We start from the raw sequence: 20,003 nt of genomic DNA on the forward strand, positions 1-20,003 counted from the left end.
TAGCATATGAATTCTTACAACTCATTTTCTAAACAGGCGTTCTCCCTATCTCCCTAAGTATCTACCAAAGTGTTGAGTGCTAATGTTATAGTAGAATGTAAAATGTTGACTGCAAGGTCGAAGTGTACTGTATGGGTAATCAGAGGTGTTAATAGCTAATATATTATGTGGATACCAATTCAATTCTACAATATAATGGAAACCAAGCCTTTTATTAGGGGCTTAAAGTACAAATCATCATGATTTCTTTCTTGTAATGCAATGGGGCAGCCCCAGGCAGGAATTCCCTCTTTAGAAAAGTACTTACGTGATTTTAATAGAAAGGGTGCTCCACATTCACTGTAGGCTCCAGAAGGCATCAGTTTTTTGTGATACAGATCCAGCAATGCTGAAACATGAGACCACCATTTCTCTAGTTCATATATCGAATGCCACTGCTTCTATTGCACATGGAAAACCAAGGATTCCCAGTCGTTAAACAAAAAGAATTTTTTTTAAAAGACGTGGCTCATTGCACCCAACAAAGGAAACTGTTGTGTAAGAGTTGAAGATGCACAGCAGGCCAGGCAGCATCAGAGGAGCAGGAAAGTTGACATTCGGAAGAGTTCCGACCCGAAACATGAACTTTCCTGCTCCTCTGATGCTGCCTGGTCTGCTGTGTTCCTACAGCTCCACACTGTTTTATCTCTGATTCCAGCATCTGCAGTTCGGGCTATTTCAAAGTATAATAGTGCTTATCTCAGGACAACAGCCATGATGTGGAGGTGCTGGTGTTGGACTGGGGTGGACAAAGTGTGAAGCTGGATGAACACAGCAGGCCAAGCAGCATCTCAGGAGCACAAAAGCTGACGTTTCGGGCCTAGACCCTTCATCAGGGAGGGGGATGGGGAGAGGGAACTGGAATAAACAGGGAGAGAGGGGGAGGCGGACTGAAGATGGATAGAGGAGAAGATAAGTGGAGAGGAGAGTATGGGTGGGGAGGTAGGGAGGGGATTGGTCAGTTCAAGGAGGATGGACAGGTCAAGGGGGCAGGATGAGATTAGTAAGTAGGAAATGGAGGTGCGGCTTCCTCTTACGTATCTCCTTCTCCCACCTCAAGCTGCATCTCCATTTCCTACCTACTAACCTCATCTCGCCCCCCCCCGACCTGTCCATCCTCCCCGGACTGACCTATCCCCTCCCTACTTCCCCACCCATACTCTCCTCTCCACTTATCTTCTCCTCTATCCATCTTCAGTCCGCCTCCCTCTCTATCCCTATTTATTTCAGAATCCTCTCCCCATCCCCCTTTCCTGAAGGTTCTAGGCCCGAAATGTCAGCTTTTGAGCTCCTACGATGCTGCTTGGCCTGCTGTGTTCATCCAGCCCCACACTTTGTTATCTACACCTTGTTATCTCTGGTTCTGTAAACTCCATGTTATGGAGGAACCAGGCTTGTGTTTGTTGGTGAGATTAGTGAAGAGTAAAGCATGACAGAGACCCTACAACAGTCTCCTGGTGGCTGGAAGACCTCCCCAGATTAAGTAGAAAGGCAAAAGGGAGATTTGTGACCACCAGCAGCAGGGTATCAATTTTTCTCAACAAATGAGCCAACTTACACCCACTATACCCAATGCCACCTCAGGGATGTCCTGCACCCTTTACATTCACTCAGCAAAATCTGTTTGTTTTTACAGGGGCCTGGAGTCTCAGTGCAGTCTTGCATACTGAGTGGGTGTAATGCCACTACCAGCCACTGCTCCTGCTGCATTGGCAAGATGAGGAACTGGCAACCTTGAATTGCCCTTTGATGCTGGGAGCCCTCAATAATGGAGAAAAGCCGACAGTAATCTGTTAAATGCCTGAAGAACCACCTGATTCTGCTGTGCCTTTGCCCTGTCTCCCAAACAGGATACTAATGGGACTCCGAGTGGTAAATAAGCAATAGCCCAACAAAATCTCAGCCTGTGCTCATGCAAATATAACAACCAGACAGGTCACAGAAAGAGAAAATTACTGTACGTGAATTTATAGGAGTGCAGCCAACTGCAGATAGCAGATTCCTTTTCTTTTAAGCTACTCTCTGGGGTACTATTGCTGAGAAATAGCAGCATCTTAACTCCAAACTCTGCCTGATGTGTACTAGTATCCACAGGAACTATGTCCCAAGTGGTTGTGCTCGGACCATGTGAATGTGCCTTCCCATGCAGTGGGCATAGAATGTTAAAAGAGTGTAATGGGGCATAAAAGAGACCACTCTGTCCAGACAGTAAACTTAACACTGAGGACGAGATAGGGAACAGAAGGTGGGTGAAAGAAAAAAAGACATTGGTTGCTTGCATTAGCCATGTTTCTGTTTTTTGACCCAAGTGGGGCTCCTCAGGCATTCGACAGTAACCAAAGATTTAACACAAAGGATACGTCCAGCTCAGGCAGCTGTGCACAAAGGCCCTTTGATATAATTGATGCCAGTTTGTACCTTGCAGTTTGTTTGCAATGCAAAGCTACTTCAAGTAGGCGATGCTTTTGGCTGCTGGAGTTGAAAGCGTGTTCTTGTGCCCCAGTTATATTATGCAACTCTTTCTAGAACACAGAGGCATAGATTTTAGTTGCTTTTATGCTAGACTTTTACAGTCATCCAGAGCGTGCTCCACTAAATCTAAAACCCTTATTTTAGAAAGCTGGATTCCAAGCCATGCTGCAATAATAAGGAAGCCATACACCTCATGGATACTAAGCACATAATATCCAAATTAAACTAAAAAAACCACATACAGGGTTTAACTCCATCTCGGCAAAATATCATTGGATCAATTACCTAACTGCATTGTAACCTAATTGAAGACTATTATAAGAATACTGATACAGCAAAACAGGCCATCATCTATAGGTTTATTTACTCCTGATAAGCTACTTCTTACCCAAAGCACAGATCTGGCTCCAACATCAGAGCTAGTTATTCCATTTTTATGTTAAAATTTTAATTTGACCTTATCTCAAAGATGCGTATCTCAGGTAGGCTATTTGTTGATCCCCAGATGACTAATTGGCTGAGAACAAACATTCCAAGATCACATCCGGATCCGGTCATTCTGATCCAAACATAAAAATAGGCATGGGCCATTCAGCCCATCAAGCCTGTTTCACCATGCTACATCACAGCTAATCACTTTCTCGCTGCCATTTTCATGCATTGTTCCCCTTAATGCCATTCGTCTCCAGAAACTGATTTCTGCCCTGAACCAGCCCAGTGATGGAGCTTCCAATTTCCTCAGGCTTAGAGAATTCCAAAGATTTACCATCCCGTGAAGAAATTCATTTTCATTTCAGTCTTAAGTGGCCTGCTGTTATCCTGAGATCATGTCCATTGTTCCTAGAGTAACTGGCCAGTGGAAACATTCTACCCTGGTATGCCCTGTAGGAATTTTTGATGTTTCAATTAGATTATCTCTTATTTTTTGAAACTGAGAGGAGATTGGGTCAGTATTTTCTACTCTCAGCTCAGAAGACAATCCCAGGGGTTAATCTAATGAACCTCCATTGCGCTCCCTTTATGGTAAGTATAACCATCTTTAGAGAAGGAAACTAAAACTGTACACAATATTCCAGGTGAAGTCTCTTTGAGGCTCTATATAACTGCAGCAAGCTATCTTTAATTCTGTACTCAAATCCACTTGAAATTATTACCAAAATACTGTTTGCCTTTCTAACTGTTTGTTTTATCTCCATGCTAACTTTTAGTGGCTCATGAGCAATGCCACCCATATCCATGAACACTACGGGCAATCTAGCATTGCCAATCCACCTAGCCTGCACATCTTTGAACTGTGGGAGGAAGGAAACCGGAGCAAACCCACTCAGACATGGGGAGAATGTGCAAACTCCACACAGACTGTCACCCGAGGCTGGAATCAAACCTGCAGTGCTAACCACTGAGCGCTGCGCCAACCTCAGGTCACCAGTGGATAGGTGATAAATGCATGAATTAGTGAGACATCTGTATCCCACGATTGTATGGGTGGTTCTGATTTTTCATCATCACTGACCCTACTTGAAGTACATTAATGTCTAAACTTAGGATGGATTCAGAATGGGGGTCAGCAGGGAAACCCCTTTAACATGGAATAGTCCACTGGCATTCTCGGGCAATGACAGTGGCTAGTGGTATCTCAGGGATGTTGGTACTTTTGATTTGAACTGATTTCTTGAGAGATGGAAAGAACTTTGGATTCTTAGGTATGACTGAAATTTATTTCAAAAATTGAAATAATTCAGAAGTCAAGCCCATCATTATGAAATTATGTCAACAGGTAACTTTTTTTTGGCAAGTTTAGTTTCCTACGGAAGAATGTAAATTATACACAAGCAAAAATCAAAACTGTAATTAGGCTGCTGCCAAATAACCAGTTAGGCTGGGCGGATGAGATGACCTGACACAAAATATGTACCAATAAAATGAAAAAATGCAGGGTAAACCTAAATAATGAGCCCCATTCACTCTACAGCTGGAAACTCTAATTTCTTGTAGATTTAACATAAAATTGCACAGCTGTGTTGTGATTGTTTTAATTTAGGGCAAATTTCTCCAGTCTTGGTGCCAGTTCAAAGAGATATTGTTGCTTGGAATTTCTGACTTGTAATTGAAAAAAAATCCTGCATGTAAACACAGGCGAAATGGGGCATTACAAATTCCAGTGGCCATAATCAAAAATCATTTTCTTTGAAATGAAACACCTACGTGAAAATTACATCAGCTTCTACATAGCCACTTTTATTCACAAGTATCTTCACAATTCATCCCTTATTCAGGAATGTTTGGCTTGTAACCCAGAAATACCCAGTAAGAGCTGGCTGTGAACTACAGTGGTTCAAGTTGTTCAGTTACAGACAGGATGGATTCCAACTCAATCTCAGTCTGGAGGAAAACCACAGCCTGCATACCAAACTTTGATCAGTTTGCGTCAAGACAAGGCACAAATACTAACAGGCTGCATTCAATTCACAACAATCTGATCTAGAATCTCACAGTGCAAAGGCATGGTTTTTGTTCTAATGCTGAAAGTGATAGACACTCCTGACATTCACCTCATTTTCAAATCCTTGACGCCTTGGTTATCTTGAGAACCGATGTTATAATTCAGGCTCAATTAATGAGAGTGGTTTAGTGGATCCACCATAATCCCTCTGTTGCAACACTGGCAGCAGTGCCTTCAGCAATTGAGAACCTGAATTCAGATCTCCCCCCTTCAACTTTCCTCCCACAATCCAAAGGTGTGCAGGTTAGCAAGACTGGCCTTGTTAAATTGTCCATAGTGCCCAGTGATGTGTAGGTTAAGAGGATTAGCCATGGGAAATGCAGAGTTATAAGGTGGGATGTTCTTTGGAGGGTCCGCCGGACTCAATAGGTTAAATGGCCTGCATCGACCCTGTAGGGATTCTATGATTCTATGATAGATTCTCCAGCTCTTACCATTGTTCCTTCTTTAATATGCTCCTGAAAAATTTACATGCTGCCCTCATCTCATCCTCTCAAGTCAACGTTTACACTGTTGACCTCAGACCGCTCAAATAGGTTAATGTTATGATATAGATACAAATTGCAATTGGAGCTGTTCCACTTCTACCAGATGCATTCAGCTGCCTCCATGATCTTCAGAACTAGCAGCGTGCACAGTTTTCTGGAGTTGAAGCAGAATCTTTCAATTTGGAGGATGGAGTGTTGACACCTTGTGTGTACTGTACATAATTATGTGCATTGAACTTGTTTACTTCTTAAGAATCTGCAAATGTGATTTTTAACTCAGCCAAAGTAAACAACTCACCAACACTTCACCACAGCAGATGTCAATGTTCACCAACATTGGAATGTTTCAAGTGCTGTCCAACAGAGCCCTTTAATTAGTGCCTGCATTACCAAAAGCTGCTTTTTAGTAACCGAGGTCAGTGAAAACTAGCTGAGTACACTTGCAACGGTCCACCAAGGAAGAAGATATTACTCAAGGCCCACGGAAGAGAAGGTACATGAAACACTACATGGGGTAAAACGTCAAAGGAATGTTTAAAAGCTGTATAAATCGCCAGGACTTTAATGAGATGCAAAGACATTGGCCACAATCCTCCAAATCAGATCTGGGGTGATGCCAGAGGACTGGAGAATTGCAAATGCTATACTCTTACCTAAACAAAAAGGTGCAAGAATTAATTAAGCAACAAAACGCCAGTTACTTTAAGCACAAAAGGTGAGGGCGCTGTTGGGAACACTTGGGCGCACAGAGCATCGCACTCATTTCTGATCTCCACATTACAGAAGGATGTGGAGGCTTTGGAGAAGGTGCAGAGAGGTTTACCAGGATGCTGCCTGGATTGGAGGGTATGAGCTATAAGGAAAGACTAGGAAAATCTCGGGTTGCTTTCCTTGGAGTGGCAGAGGCTGAGGGAAGACTTGATAGAAGCCTACAAAATTATGAGATGCACAGATAGGGTTGATAGAATCTTACTCCTCCCAAGAGTTGAAATGTCCAGAACTAGGGGGCATGCATTTAAAGGTGAGAGGGGAAAAGTTCTAAAGGGATGTGAGGGCAAGTTTTTTTTACACACAGAAAGGCAGTTTGGAACATGTTGCCAGGTGTGGTAGTGGGGGCAGATCTGATAGAGGCATTTAAGGGACTTTTAGATAAGCACATGAATGTGCAAGGGATGGAGGGATATAGACCAAGGGCAGGCAGAAGGGATTAGTTCAATTTGGTGTCACGTTCAGCGCAACATTGTGTGATGAAGGGCCTGTTCCTATGCTGTACCATTCTATGTTCCATGAGAATAGAATTAACAGTTACTTGGGTGAACAGTGGTTTAATTAAGGAAAGCCAGTCCGATCGGTTAAAGGTAAATTGCCATTAACTTGCTTGTGTTTTTCGAAAAGATAAGAGAGAGGGTTGATGAGGGTAATATGGTTGATGTTCTGTATTTGGACTTACGACAGGCATTTGACAAAGGAGGTACTTAATGGGCTTGGCAGCAAAGTTGAAAGGAAACTGGTTGCATGAATTTGGCTGAGTGAAGATGTGATCGTCAGAAGGGGACAGATTTACAATAATGATTTCAGGGATAAAAAAGTTTCAGCTACATGAATCACAGAGAAACTGGAGCTGTTCCCCTTGAATTATTAGAAGGGGATTCGATAGACATGTTTAAAACCATGAGGCACTGGGGAAGAATGGATAAGAAACTATTGTTCCCATTGGTGAAAGGATTGAGAATGAAACTGTGTAGGTAAAAGAATCAGAAGTTACAGGAAAAAAAACTTTATTACGCAGTAAGTGATTAGATCTGGAAGGCACAGTATGAGATAGGCAGAGATAGATTTATTTGTGACTTTCAGATGAGAATCAGACAAATTATCCAAAGATTTACAAAAGCTGACGTTTCGGGCCTAGACCCTTCATCAGAGAGGGGGATGGGGAGAGGGTTCTGGAATACAGTATACATCATTAGCAGATGTGCAGGTGAACACCTGCTTAATATGGAAAGTCATCTTGGGGCCTGGGATGGGGGTGAGGGAGGAGGTGTGGGGGCAAGTGTAGCATTTCCTGCGGTTGCAGGGGAAGGTGCCGGATGTGGTGGGGTTGGAGGGGAGTGTGGAGCGAACAAGGGAGTCACGGAGAGAGTGGTCTCTCCGGAAGGCAGACAAGGTTTCAAGTACACAGCTCCCTCAAAGTTGCCACCCAGGTGGATAAGGTTGTTAAGAAAGCATATGGTGTTCTGGCTTTCATTAACAGGGGGATCGAGTTTAAGAGCCGCGAGGTTATGCTGCAGCTCTACAAAACCCTGGTGAGACCACACTTGGAATATTGTGTCCAGTTCTGGTCGCCCTATTATAGGAAAGATGTGCAGGCTTTGGAGAGGATGCAAAGGAGGTTTACCAGGATGCTGCCTGGACTGGAGGGCTTGTCTTACGAGGAGAGATTGACTGAGCTCGGACTTTTCTCTCTGGAGAGAAGGAGGAAGAGAGGTGACCTGATCGAGGTGTACAAGGTAATGAGAGGCATGGATACAGTCGATAGCCAGAGACTTTTCCCCAGGGCAGGATTGACTGCCACGAGGGGTCATAGTTTCAAGGTGTTAGGTGGAAGGTATAGAGGAGACGGCAGAGGGAGGTTCTTCACCCAGAGAGTGGTGAGCGCATGGAATAGTTTTCCAGTGGTAGTCGTGGAAGCGGAATCATTAGTGACATTTAAGCGACTGCTAGACATGCACATGGACAGCAGTGAATTGAGGGGAACGTGGGTTAGGTTATTTTATTTTTGGATTAGGAATATTCCACAGCACAACATCGTGGGCCGAAGGGCCTGTACTGTGCTGTACTTTTCGATGTTCTATTTACAGGGAAAAAGCATGACTGAGATAAACTGTGTTTCTCTCACCAGGTAACCAGCACACAAAATGACAGGCCTAGCAGGCTCATTCTGTGCTACAATACAATTCTGTAACTGTCACTTTCAGTGCACTGGTAATCTTGCATGCTAATGCAATTATTGTCTCTTATAATTTCTAAAAGAAACAACACAACAAATGATGACTGGGCACTGACACGTTTTGTCATCATATTGGTGCAGTTCCCTTACCATTGGGAAACATTGAGATCCTTGAAAAATTTAAGCCTGACTATAGTGTTTATTTATTTATTTTTCATTTATTAGTTCCCTACAGTGTGGAAACAGGCCCTTTGGCCCAACAAGTCCACACCGTTCCTTGAAGCATCCCACCCAGACCCATTCCCCTATAACCTACACACCCCTGAACACTACGGGCAATTTAGCATGGCCGATCCACCTAGCCTGCACATCTTTGGACTGTGGGAGGAAATTGGAGCACCCGGAGGAAACCCACGCAGACACGAGGAGAATGTGCAAACTCCACACAGACAGTCGCCCGAGGCTGGAATCGAACCTGGGTCCCTGGTGCTATGAGGGTACAGTGCTAACACTGAGCCACCGTGCCGCCCATAATAGAGAACACTGAAATTTAGTATTGGGCTTTGAAAAAAAACCCATCATATTTTATCTCAAAACTTATTCCTGTCTGTATGTTGCCAGCAGTTCAACTGTGAAGGCACATAGAAAAATCATTTATCATTTGCCTTATATCAAATTAGGTAAAGGAGGAAGGAAATTCTGTGCATGTATATAAGTAATTCAAAAGTGCTCCCCAGCCACGTAAGTCTGAGTATAGTCACTGATGTAGCGCAGGAAGTCTAGTATTTACTTCACACAAATAGTCCCACAAATAGCAATGTCATAATTATAAAATAATGAGTTTTAATGATGTTAAAGAATGACCAGGACAACAAGGAAAACATCCTGATAGCTCTTCAAAATAGTGACATGGGATTCTTTCCACCTAAGAGGCCAAATAGAGCAATTTTTAAAAATATCTCATCTGAAAACAGCATCTCCAACAGTCCAGGACTCGTTCAGTACTGCTTTTAACTAAAATCAGCCCAGATTCTGTATTCGATTCTCAGGGCTGGAATTTGAACAAGCAACCTTTTGGCTAAGGGGTGAAACTGCATCACTAAGCTAAGGCTGATACCCTACCTTTTGACGGACGAAATGGCTCGACAGGTGATATTGTAGGCTGAGACGTTTTAAAATTTAAGGCAACAGTTACTATAGTTTACTGAGAACCAAAGTTTTAAATCTAAAAGAAGGAGTGGAAAGCATAACTATTAACTTAGTAACAAACATCAGTCCGAACGACTGGAAAATTGGCAACCAGAGACGTATGTTTGATCTGAGTGTTTGTGAAGGACGGGGTAGGTTCCATGGTGTTAAACTATGAATGAAAGAAGTGAGTTGCCTTGGTACGTGCACTCAAAGAGACAGCTTAAAAGGTATAAATCATTTTGACTTGTTTGGCTCTTGGCCAGAGCTGGTGATGACTCCTTCAGACAACGCTGTAAAAGGGACGGGTGAGTTGTCTTTGCTGTCGCCTTCGTTTCCTTGGGACCTGGAAGGTGTGTCCCATCCTGCATCAAAAACACAGTCTCTGCAATTGCTGGGCCTAGTTTCATAGGCCTTGCAAAGGCCAGCAAGCTGCTTCCTCAGTGGAACTGAACATTTATCTATGAACAACCCTAAATCCCATTTCCTTTTCCTACAATTAGCTGGTTTATTTTGCTTCCCATGGGAAGTCATTATCAAAGATAATTTATTAGTCTGGAATCTTTAGGTCAAAAAATGCAAAAGGGTCTTTTTACAATGAAATTCCGTAGCTTATTGTTTAGACACTCAGCGTTAAATAGTCACGTAATTCATGAGGAATTTATTCACTTGTCCAGGACGTTGGCGCATTCACACCCTTTTCCTTTTGAAGAGGCACAAAAAGTATGAACTGAAGGAATTGTTTCAGGCTACACATATAGAAGAGGAATAAATTAGAATCTGATTAGTGTGCAAGGGGCAATCTTAAAAAAAACAAAAGAGTAGGTCAACCTTTCTTAACAAGATACTTTAAAGGAGATTGATAAAATAGGTTAAATCAAACACAAATTCTGTTGCTCTCATGATAAATACAATCCTAAAGCTGGTCACGAAATTCAGATTACTTTTAATAACTGCTTTAAGGCAGCCAGGATATTAGAATCTCAGGTTTTGAAAGCTGTGTCATTTCTATTCATTAATTCATGACATTGCAGCATTTTAGCACACTTTTAGAAGGCAGCTATTAACACAGTTGTTGACCACCAATAATAAGCAGCAATATCATATACAATATGAGTGCTGTCATCCAAAATGAAGTTATTACATTTATGTCATTGATCGAACTCATGCAAGAGAAATTTAAACACACGTAGAAGTCAAATCGCTAATGTTCATGTTAAAGTTGATGTATCAATTTGCTGTGAAGCTCTGAGGAAAGAGGTTTCTTTTCCTCTCCATTATGTTCTTGCTTTCTCCCATGGGGGTGAACAGAAGCTGAGAAATAGTTTACCCCCACTGTCAACTCTGTTCTCAGACAGCAGTACCCTTTCTTTGCCCAACTCCTATGAGTCTACAAATTATTTGAACACAGGAAGATATCAGGCAAGCAAGATACTGCCTTTCTCTATTGCTCCCAAGCATGCACACAAACCCACATGCCTCCGCCACAACTGCCGAAGAGGATTCCCCTCGTTCTCACACACCACCCCACCAACCTCCGGATACAACGCATCATCCTCCGACACTTCCACCATCTACAATCCGACCCCACCACCCAAGACATTTTTCCATCCCCACCCTTGTCTGCTTTCCGGAGAGACCACTCTCTCCGTGACTCCCTTGTTCGCTCCACACTGCCCTCCAACCCCACCACACCCTGCACCTTCCCCTGCAACCGCAGGAAATGCTACATTTGCCCCCACACCTCCTCCCTCACCCCCATCCCAGGCCCCAAGATGACTTTCCATATTAAGCAGATGTTCACCTGCACATCTGCCAATGTGGTATACTGTATCCATTGTACCCAGTGTGGCTTCCTCTACATTGGGGAAACCAAGCGGAGGCTTGGGGACCGCTTTGCAGAACACCTCCGCTCAGTTCCCAATAAACAACTGCACCTCCCAGTTGCGAACCATTTCAACTCCCCCTCCCATTCTTTAGATGACATGTCCATTATGGGCCTCCTGCAGTGCCACAATGATGCCACCCGAAGGTTGCAGGAACAGCAACTCATATTCCGCTTGGGAACCCTGCAGCCCAATGGAATCAATGTGGACTTCACCAGCTTCAAAATCTCCCCTTCCCCCACTGCATCCCAAAGCCAGTCCAGCCTGTCTCTGCCTCCCTAACCTGTTCTTCCTCTCACCCATCCCTTCCTCCCACCTCAAGCCGCACCTCCATTTCCGACCTACTAACCTCATCCCACCTCCTTGACCTGTCAGTCTTCCCTGGACTGACCTATCCCCTCCCTACCTATACTCTCCTCTCCACCTATCTTCTTTTCTCTCCATCTTCGGTCCGCCTCCCCCTCTCTCCCTATTTATTCCAGAACCCTCTCCCCATCCCCCTCTCTGATGAGGGGTCTAGGCCCGAAACGTCAGCTTTTGTGCTCCCGAGATGCTGCATGGCCTGCTGTGTTCATCCAGCTTCACACTTTATTATCTTGGATTCTCCAGCATCTGCAGTTCCCATTATCACCAACCCACATGCTCCAGCAGGATATCTATGACCGATGACACAACCTCTACTGCAGATTACTAAATCACTTCATGCTGGCTCGGAATGTGGGCTCTTCTGAACTGAAAGGGTCAGTGTTGCTTTGCACTGTGTTTACCCATAAAGCTGTTCAGAAACTTCTATACATAGATCCATTCCTTCTCTTCCCTATGTGGCCATTCTTTCCCCGAGCTGACCAGGGAGTGCTCACACACTGAAGGCACCAGAGACGAGGAACTTCCACACCCGTGCACTTTTCAACTGAGGTCACTCAATAGGCATAGGAGCAGGAACCTGGGATTAAGATTTTATCTTTTCTAGTCAACGGGATGAGAAATGGAGGCGGCTCTCCAATAGACCGACAACCTGCTTTGTCAGATTACTGCCCAAGTGGCAAAGGTGAAAATTAATCCATACAATGTAATTGTAACATCTCTACTGTTCCTTAGCTACAATCAAGTTATTTTGCAAAAATAAACTGTGTTTCTTCCTGGTCTGTCTGTATTGTCAGTGCCAGTGCTGACAGCGAGACAGCCACTAAGCCCCAGAAGTTTTTCAGAGCCAAGTTGATCTAAAAACCCTTTTAAATAGTTTCAATATCCCTGATCCCACATTGACCAGCGAGTGGATTTAAGTGCTGATGTATGTTGCAAAATTTAATATAGTTTCTACGTTATAAAAGGGAGTGTACTTCTAAATGGCCTTATTCGGTACTGAGGAAGTTGGGAATCCTGAGATCAGGAATGACACCGTTTGAATACATTTTTTTTCTTTCCTCCTTTCTTGTTCCTCAAATTTAGCTGGTGTGACATTATATCCATCTCAATCAGAGAAGCCGAAAGCACACTATTAGTTTTGAAACGGACTGAGCCTTAGGGTAGAAGTCCCACAGATTGGTAACCACGGAAAATATTGTAGGGCTTAGATGTTACTTTGCGCAAACAGAGTAAGCCAGCTTCTCTCAGTGTCTTACACTGCAGTTGGAGTAGACATACCAAGCACAGTATTAAAAACACAGCCCCGGGTGGGGGGTAAAATACTGCCTCCATAAATATTTCCAGTCTTTCATGTAGATTGTGAAAAATATTTAGCTCTAAAGAGGCTTATAACCCATCTAAGCATACTGTGAAGAGACATTTTAACCATGATTTGGACTACAATTTAATCAGTTGATTAAACACCCATGTTAAAATCCACAGCCAAACTTGAGGGAGGTCTACAGAAGCGATTATATTTACACTAGTTGTCAGCGCTACAAACTGAGGTGATGGAGCAAGCAGTTTAAACCGAATCGCAGAAGGAAGCGTTATGAATCTGCTTGTCTGCAGGGTGCTAAACGGAGTCAACCCTCTTTGATTGCTGCTGTTACAGTCAAGGTCAGAACACACACACACACACACACAGAACATTTTCAAATACCAATCCTAACTAGAGACAGCAAAGAACATTCATTGTTATGGTGTCCTCAGCACTAAAAAAACTACTGTACAGCAGCAAACTGGGTATTGACTTTACCCTGTTATGTTAATGTTGGGGAAATTGAGCAATTTATTGTATTTCTATTGGACTATCAGGAACGTGGAGTATCAGATAGACACAGATGTCCACATCCAATCCCACCGCACCACACTAAAACCCTTTCCAACATTCTTACCACCTCCAAGCTTGACCCTTTCAGTCAAATATCTGCCTTGTCAAGGTGTTGTCCATGAACCCTCCAATAGCTCACCTTTCAACACACCCTTCAACATAACTCCCTCTTTCCAACAACTTTTTAAGCTTTGTTCTATTCTGTTGTTTAATCCTTAACCCTACATCCCAATTTCTGTCCCCTCCCAACAGTTCCAACACTAGTTGCCCATTCTGCAGCCCGTTATGACTTTCACAGCCCTGTCTCCTTTAAAATCGAACGTGGGCTAGTTAGGGTCAAAATTCTGTAATTTTGTAATTTCGCCTTCACCCCTCCAGTCCATCAGCCATGTTAGTGGCTATACCGTCACCACTGGTTGTTAGCTCAGATACCCCTCTATAGATTTGAGAGCAAAACAAAATCGTTAAATGCAAGTTCAAAGCAGAGTTCAACTTTTCTGTAGTCACCAACACAAGGTTTCTAAATCATTAAGGTCATGTCAAATATTTACACTGGTGCCTGCCACAAAATGTTAAAAGTTTGAGGCTGAATGAATGTGGTTTTGTAGGAAAAATAATAGCTCAAAAGAATTGAATTGAGGCCACAACAGGATCATGGGTATCTCCCTCCACTAAAGAGGGCCAATTGGTTATGGGAACCATTGCTTGAGGGGACCATTTCACAAGCATGGGACAAGGTGAGGGAGTCGGCTTCCATCAGTACCATAGCCGGTATGGTAATTGAACCCACACAATGAACTTTAATCTGCTCTGCACAACTGAGCTAACCTGTCCCCACTCCTGCCCCAGTTTATATGGTGAATAAACATAAAAAGGTGTTCTGCAGACAAAATGGGATAAAGATCTGGTGGTCTTTTCTGAGCAGAGATTAAACCGACATTAGAATTAATTATTTTTGAATGAAAGTTAAAAATCACTAATCACTTTTATTCATTCCAGATCACAAAGCTAAATGAAAATGATGAGAAATCATTCCACCATAATCCCTACACTAAAGCCTACAGTTCCTTCTTACCAATCCAGTATGCACATGCCTCATGAATGATATTAGTTCCTTGTCTACTATGTGTAGGAAACATTCCAGGTACTAATCACAGCTTGTGTGATGAGTACTTCTTAACATCTGCTTTGAACTTGCATTTAACGATTTTGTTTTGCTCTCAAGTCTATGGAGGGGTATCTGAGCTAACAACCAGTGGTGACGGTATAGCCACTAACATGGCTGATAGACTGGAGGGGTGAAGAGGAAATTACAGAATTACAGAATTTTGACCCTAACTAGCCCATGTTCAATTTTAAAGGAGACAGGGCTGTGAACCAGGTAAAGGACCTGCTCCAAGAAGATAGGTTCGTTGTTTAAAGATGACAATGAGGTTGTAGGCTTCAATATTATTCTGCATTTGAAATTTAAATTGGGGATGGCTAGGTTTCCCAAATGTCAGAAAATATTGGCAGTTTAACGCAGGCAAGGACTGCTAGATCTAGGAGGTGAGTGCTCCTGAACCCAGCGTGCTTGCCTGGGCAACTCCCTCATAATTAGGTGCTGCACCCTCATCCTTCAAGTTTCTCCTGATGGAAGTGACAAATCTCTCCCTAATTTTCCATTCCCCCCCCCCTCTTCCCATTCACCCATGCCCCCGAAAGCGTCAAAACTCCCTTTTGTCCTAACCTCCAGAGATTTTGATTCACCTACCACTTCCCCTAGGCTTCCATAGAATCACAGAATTCCTACAGCGCAGAAGTAGGCCATATGGCCCATCGAGTCCATACTGACTCTCAAGAGCATTCCACCCAGACCCACTCCTCTAACCTGTCCAAGTAATCCTGCATCTCCCATGGCCAATCCACCTAGCCTGCATATCCCTGCACTCTATGGGTAATTTAGCATGGCCAGTCCACCTAACCTGCAAGTCTTCGGACTGTGGGGGGAAACCCATTCAGACACGGGGAGAATGTGCAAACTCTAAACAAACAGTCACCTGAGGCTGGAATTGAACCCAGGTCCTTGGTGATGTGAGGCAGCAGTACTAACCACTGAGCATTGTGCCATCCCACAATGATCTCCTCCGTTCACAGACCTCCAATTCCTCCAGTCCAGGATCTGACTCTCTCTTCTGCAGGACTTTCCCCACCCTGGGCAACACAGAGCTGCACCATTCTACGGTCACTACCTGGCTGCTTCCTGCGTCTCTGGGAATCAATCCTGTTAGTTAATCAGGCTGAGAGAGCAGGGAATACTAATGTCAGGGTTCCACAGGTCTTACTGCTGCCCCTTACAAACTCCAGCTGGCTTGAACCCCACTCTACAGGCAGGTTAAGTTAGGTTAACCCACCTCGAGATGACTACATGTCCAGCACATCAAGTCACATAAAATGATATTGTGTATAATAGCTTATTCACCTTCCACTCCAATTGTACAGCTGAGTTGTACTCATCCAAAATCTCTTGCGACATCTCTAAGCCTTGAAGATATCATAATGTCCACAGAATCAAGAGGGTGTGAGCAACGTGCGTTAAGAAGCACATTCAGATATTGATAATAACTGTCAGAAATTCAAATCTCATCTGACAAATAGTTTCATTACCACAGGCTGCAAAGTATTGTCCACATCATTTGTGCAGAGCTGCTAATGAGATTACCACTTGCTTAATTAAACCATGCTGTAGTTAATCATTTGTTTGTGCTGTGGTTGTTCCTGGTCTCCCATTGGCTATTTATTGTAGCCGCTACATCTAAAATGAAAAGTCCACTTGTTCACTTTCTCTCTAACACAGTTAACACAATCCTGCTAATATGTGTAATTCCTATACAGAAGGTTCTGGAGGCCAAGTCACTAAATATATTTAAGAATGAGACAGTTTTTTAAAAAAGATTTGAAAGGGTTGTAGGGAGAAAGCATGAAAATGGAATTGAGATAGAGGACCATGGTTGTATTGAATGGCAGTGCAGACTTGAGGGGATGGAGTGTGAATAGCCTGCTCCTAAACTCTATGTTTCTAGAAACTGCAATTGGAATTTGCCTCTCACATTCACTTTCAAAGTATGGACAGCTTTAAAATCAATGCTAAATTGTTGCTTTGTGATAGTATCCATTCCTCAAACAACTGGGGCATTTACAGTAAGCAGTGTGGGAGAGGTAGAACTCAGCTCAGTCTATCTCATCACTGTGAAAGTGAAAATAATTTGCCACTAATTTTCTGCAAGAAAAAGAGGTAATGTGGACATATATATGTGGGCTTGATATTATTTTACTATTCAAGTTAACTTACAGTATTCAAAAGGAAAGGAAAGCCCAATAGATTTATGAGCTGTCAGCGTCATGACCATTTACTGACTTGCATTACAAATGCCGATGCTTTTTAAATCACCTCCACGCAGAAAGATCAATTGCTTTGGCACAATTATTCCCCCATATATTACACTCACCAGTCAGCAAGGACATTTTACTTCCTGTTGAATAGCAAGTCTTTATACAGAAGAACAAACTCATTTCCACGTCAATGGGCACTGACTTTGACGTTTCTGCTTAGTTCACTGCAAGTTTAGACCATCAATTTTACAAAGTGCCTTCCTTGGTCTGTTGCTGTTGCTTAGATGCAACGAATATGTTGCAGTTTGTGCTATTTGTTGAAGGTCAGATCCTCACATATCTTCTTTGTTGCATCTCCCAAGTAAAGCCAAAAAATATCTACTTGACAATAGCCTTCATGTTAACTCTTACACAACGGATCAAGATCAGAAGTCACACGACACCAGGTTATAGTCCAACAGGTATATTTGAAAACAGCTTTCAGAGCCTCACTCCTAAGAACTGGTGGCGTGCGATTTCTGACTTTGTCCACCCCTGTTCAACACTGGCACCTCCACCTCACAACAGATCAAGCCTCCTGAAGCTTCAAGATTCCAAATTTGAGTCACTCATGTCTGCATTTCAGCACAGCTGAAGATTTTACATATTAGAACTGGGCCACAATGGGCTTCCACAGTGCTTTCTGCTGAAAGGGACTACTACAGAAAAATGGAAATCTAGTGTCTCAGAAGACTGAGGGGAGATCTTATAGAAACATACAAGATTATGAAGGAAATAGATAAGGCGGAGGCAGGGAGGTTGTTTCCACTAGCAGGTGAAACTAGGACTAGAGGGCATCGCCTCAAAATAAGGGGAAGCAGATGTAGGACTGAGGCCAGGAGAAACTTCTTCACCCAAAGGGTTGTGAATCTGTGGAATTCCCTGCCCAATGAAGTCAGTGAAGCTACCTCACTGAATGTTTTTAAGGCAAGGCTAGGTAAATTTATGAACAGTAAAGGAATTAAGGGTTATGGTGAGTTGGCAGGTAAGTGGAGCTGAGTCTCAAAAAGATCAGCCTTGACCTTATTAAATGGTGGGGCAGGCTCAAGGCTCCGGATGGCCTACTCCTGCTCCTAGTTCTAATGTTTTGTCAGTGCTGTCGGTGTGAGACTCATTCAAATTACTGGCATGCTTGTAATTCTCCTGTTGTTGATTGCAAAAGTGATGAGCTATATCGCACCTTTTCTAATTACAGACAGTGTCGCAAAGCACTTTACAGATAACTAAAGATATCACTGCTGCAAGGTAAGGGATGTGGCGTGCGATTTGCACACAGCAAAGGTCTCACAAACAGCACTGTGATAATGACCAGGCAATTGTTAGTGGGATGTTGATTGGAGGATAGATATTGGACAGAATTCTTGGAGGAACTCCTGTACTTTTTATTGAAACACGATGCACAATGACAAAACGGCCCCCCTGCACATGCTCAGACGGGATGCAAGTTGGCCAAGAAAAGCTGCACCAAGCGCCTGGGCATGAGCCTCTGTTGTCACTGCATTCTGTGCAAGGTGGCATCGGCACCAATGCTTGTGCAGATAGTCCCAAGGTCATGTTTTCCACTGACTAAGGCTGGAGAGGTCACTGGGAGACAGGGACTGAAGGAGGCTGGGGAAGAGGGTGGGCATGAACAAGATGGAGGCTAGCGCTGATTGTGCAGACCTTCCCTCTCCAGTGGTATCAGCAGACTAGCATTCCAAACCAGTTTACCACTTGGTCCTCTCCAGTTGTCCAAGGTGGGGCCTCTTTCTGCTTTCCACTCATCCATTTAATTTAGGACTCTTTCACTGGTCATACTTTGGTTTGTCAGTTCTGTTGGTGTTAATATTGCCTTTGACCCTAACGTCTTATATTCCACAGGTCTCAACTCATCTAATCTTCCTCACCCATTCTCCATACATTTGTTTCATCTTGAAATGGTGCCTCTTCCATCGAATTAAATGTGGGCATATGATCAGCAAACACAGTCTAAACCAGTAAGACATGTTGTAGGAGGGCACTATAATTAAAGAAGGGTGATGATGAAGACCAACTCAAAGATGTTGCGTAAATGCTAAAGCTTTTCATTTTGAAACTGCCTTTGTCTTCTGAAACATTGATTTTTCTAGGTCTTGGAGGGTAACTTGATGAAATATATAAAATCCTAAATGACAAAGTGGACCTGGAAAGGAAGCTTCTAACATATGGGGCGGCATGGTGGCTCAGTGGTTAGCACTGCAGCCTCACAGCGCCAGGGACCTGGGTTCAATTCCAGCCTCGGGTAACTGTTTGTTTGGAGTTTGCACATTCTCCCCATGTCTGCGTGGGTGCTCTGGTTTGCTCCCACAGTCCAAAGATGTGCAGGCTAGGTGGATAGGCCATGCTAAATTGCCCATAGTGTTCAAGGGTGTGTGGGTTATATGGAGATGGGTCTGGGTGGGATGCTTCAAGGGCGGTGTGGACTTGTTGGGCCAAAGGGCCCGTTGCAACACTGTAGGGAATCTAATATAATCATAACTCTACCGAGGCTGGTATCCTGTTACAAAGTTCACTCTTAGTGCTGTCTTATTCAGAGTCAGATACCAGAGTATCAGTGACAGCCAAGGGTCCCTGACTGGGCCAGGTTAACCACCCCAATCAGCAAACTCATCTTCTATGGAGGTCCATCTGGCTGACCTCACTACAATCACTGCAATGTCTTCTTGTGAAATAGGAGGCATTATTTAGACAATAGAGGTAGCACTTTCTGAACAGAAATAAGGGGAAATCTTTTCTCTCAGAGTTGAAGGCATTTGGAATTCTATCTCAGAGGGTGGTCAATGAATCTCTTTAAGGCTGAGGTAGATAGATT

General features: G+C 43.4%; 1 protein-coding gene across 2 annotated transcripts in view; it reads right to left on the bottom strand.

Annotated features, from left to right (window-relative positions):
* The window catches only part of prickle1b (prickle homolog 1b), a 142,716-nt gene that overhangs the window by 53,043 nt on the left and 69,670 nt on the right, over positions 1-20,003 (bottom strand). The window lies entirely within an intron of this gene.

Source organism: Stegostoma tigrinum, chromosome 18 (genome assembly GCF_030684315.1).
Source record: "Stegostoma tigrinum isolate sSteTig4 chromosome 18, sSteTig4.hap1, whole genome shotgun sequence".
In the NCBI taxonomy this organism is placed as follows: domain Eukaryota; kingdom Metazoa; phylum Chordata; class Chondrichthyes; order Orectolobiformes; family Stegostomatidae; genus Stegostoma; species Stegostoma tigrinum.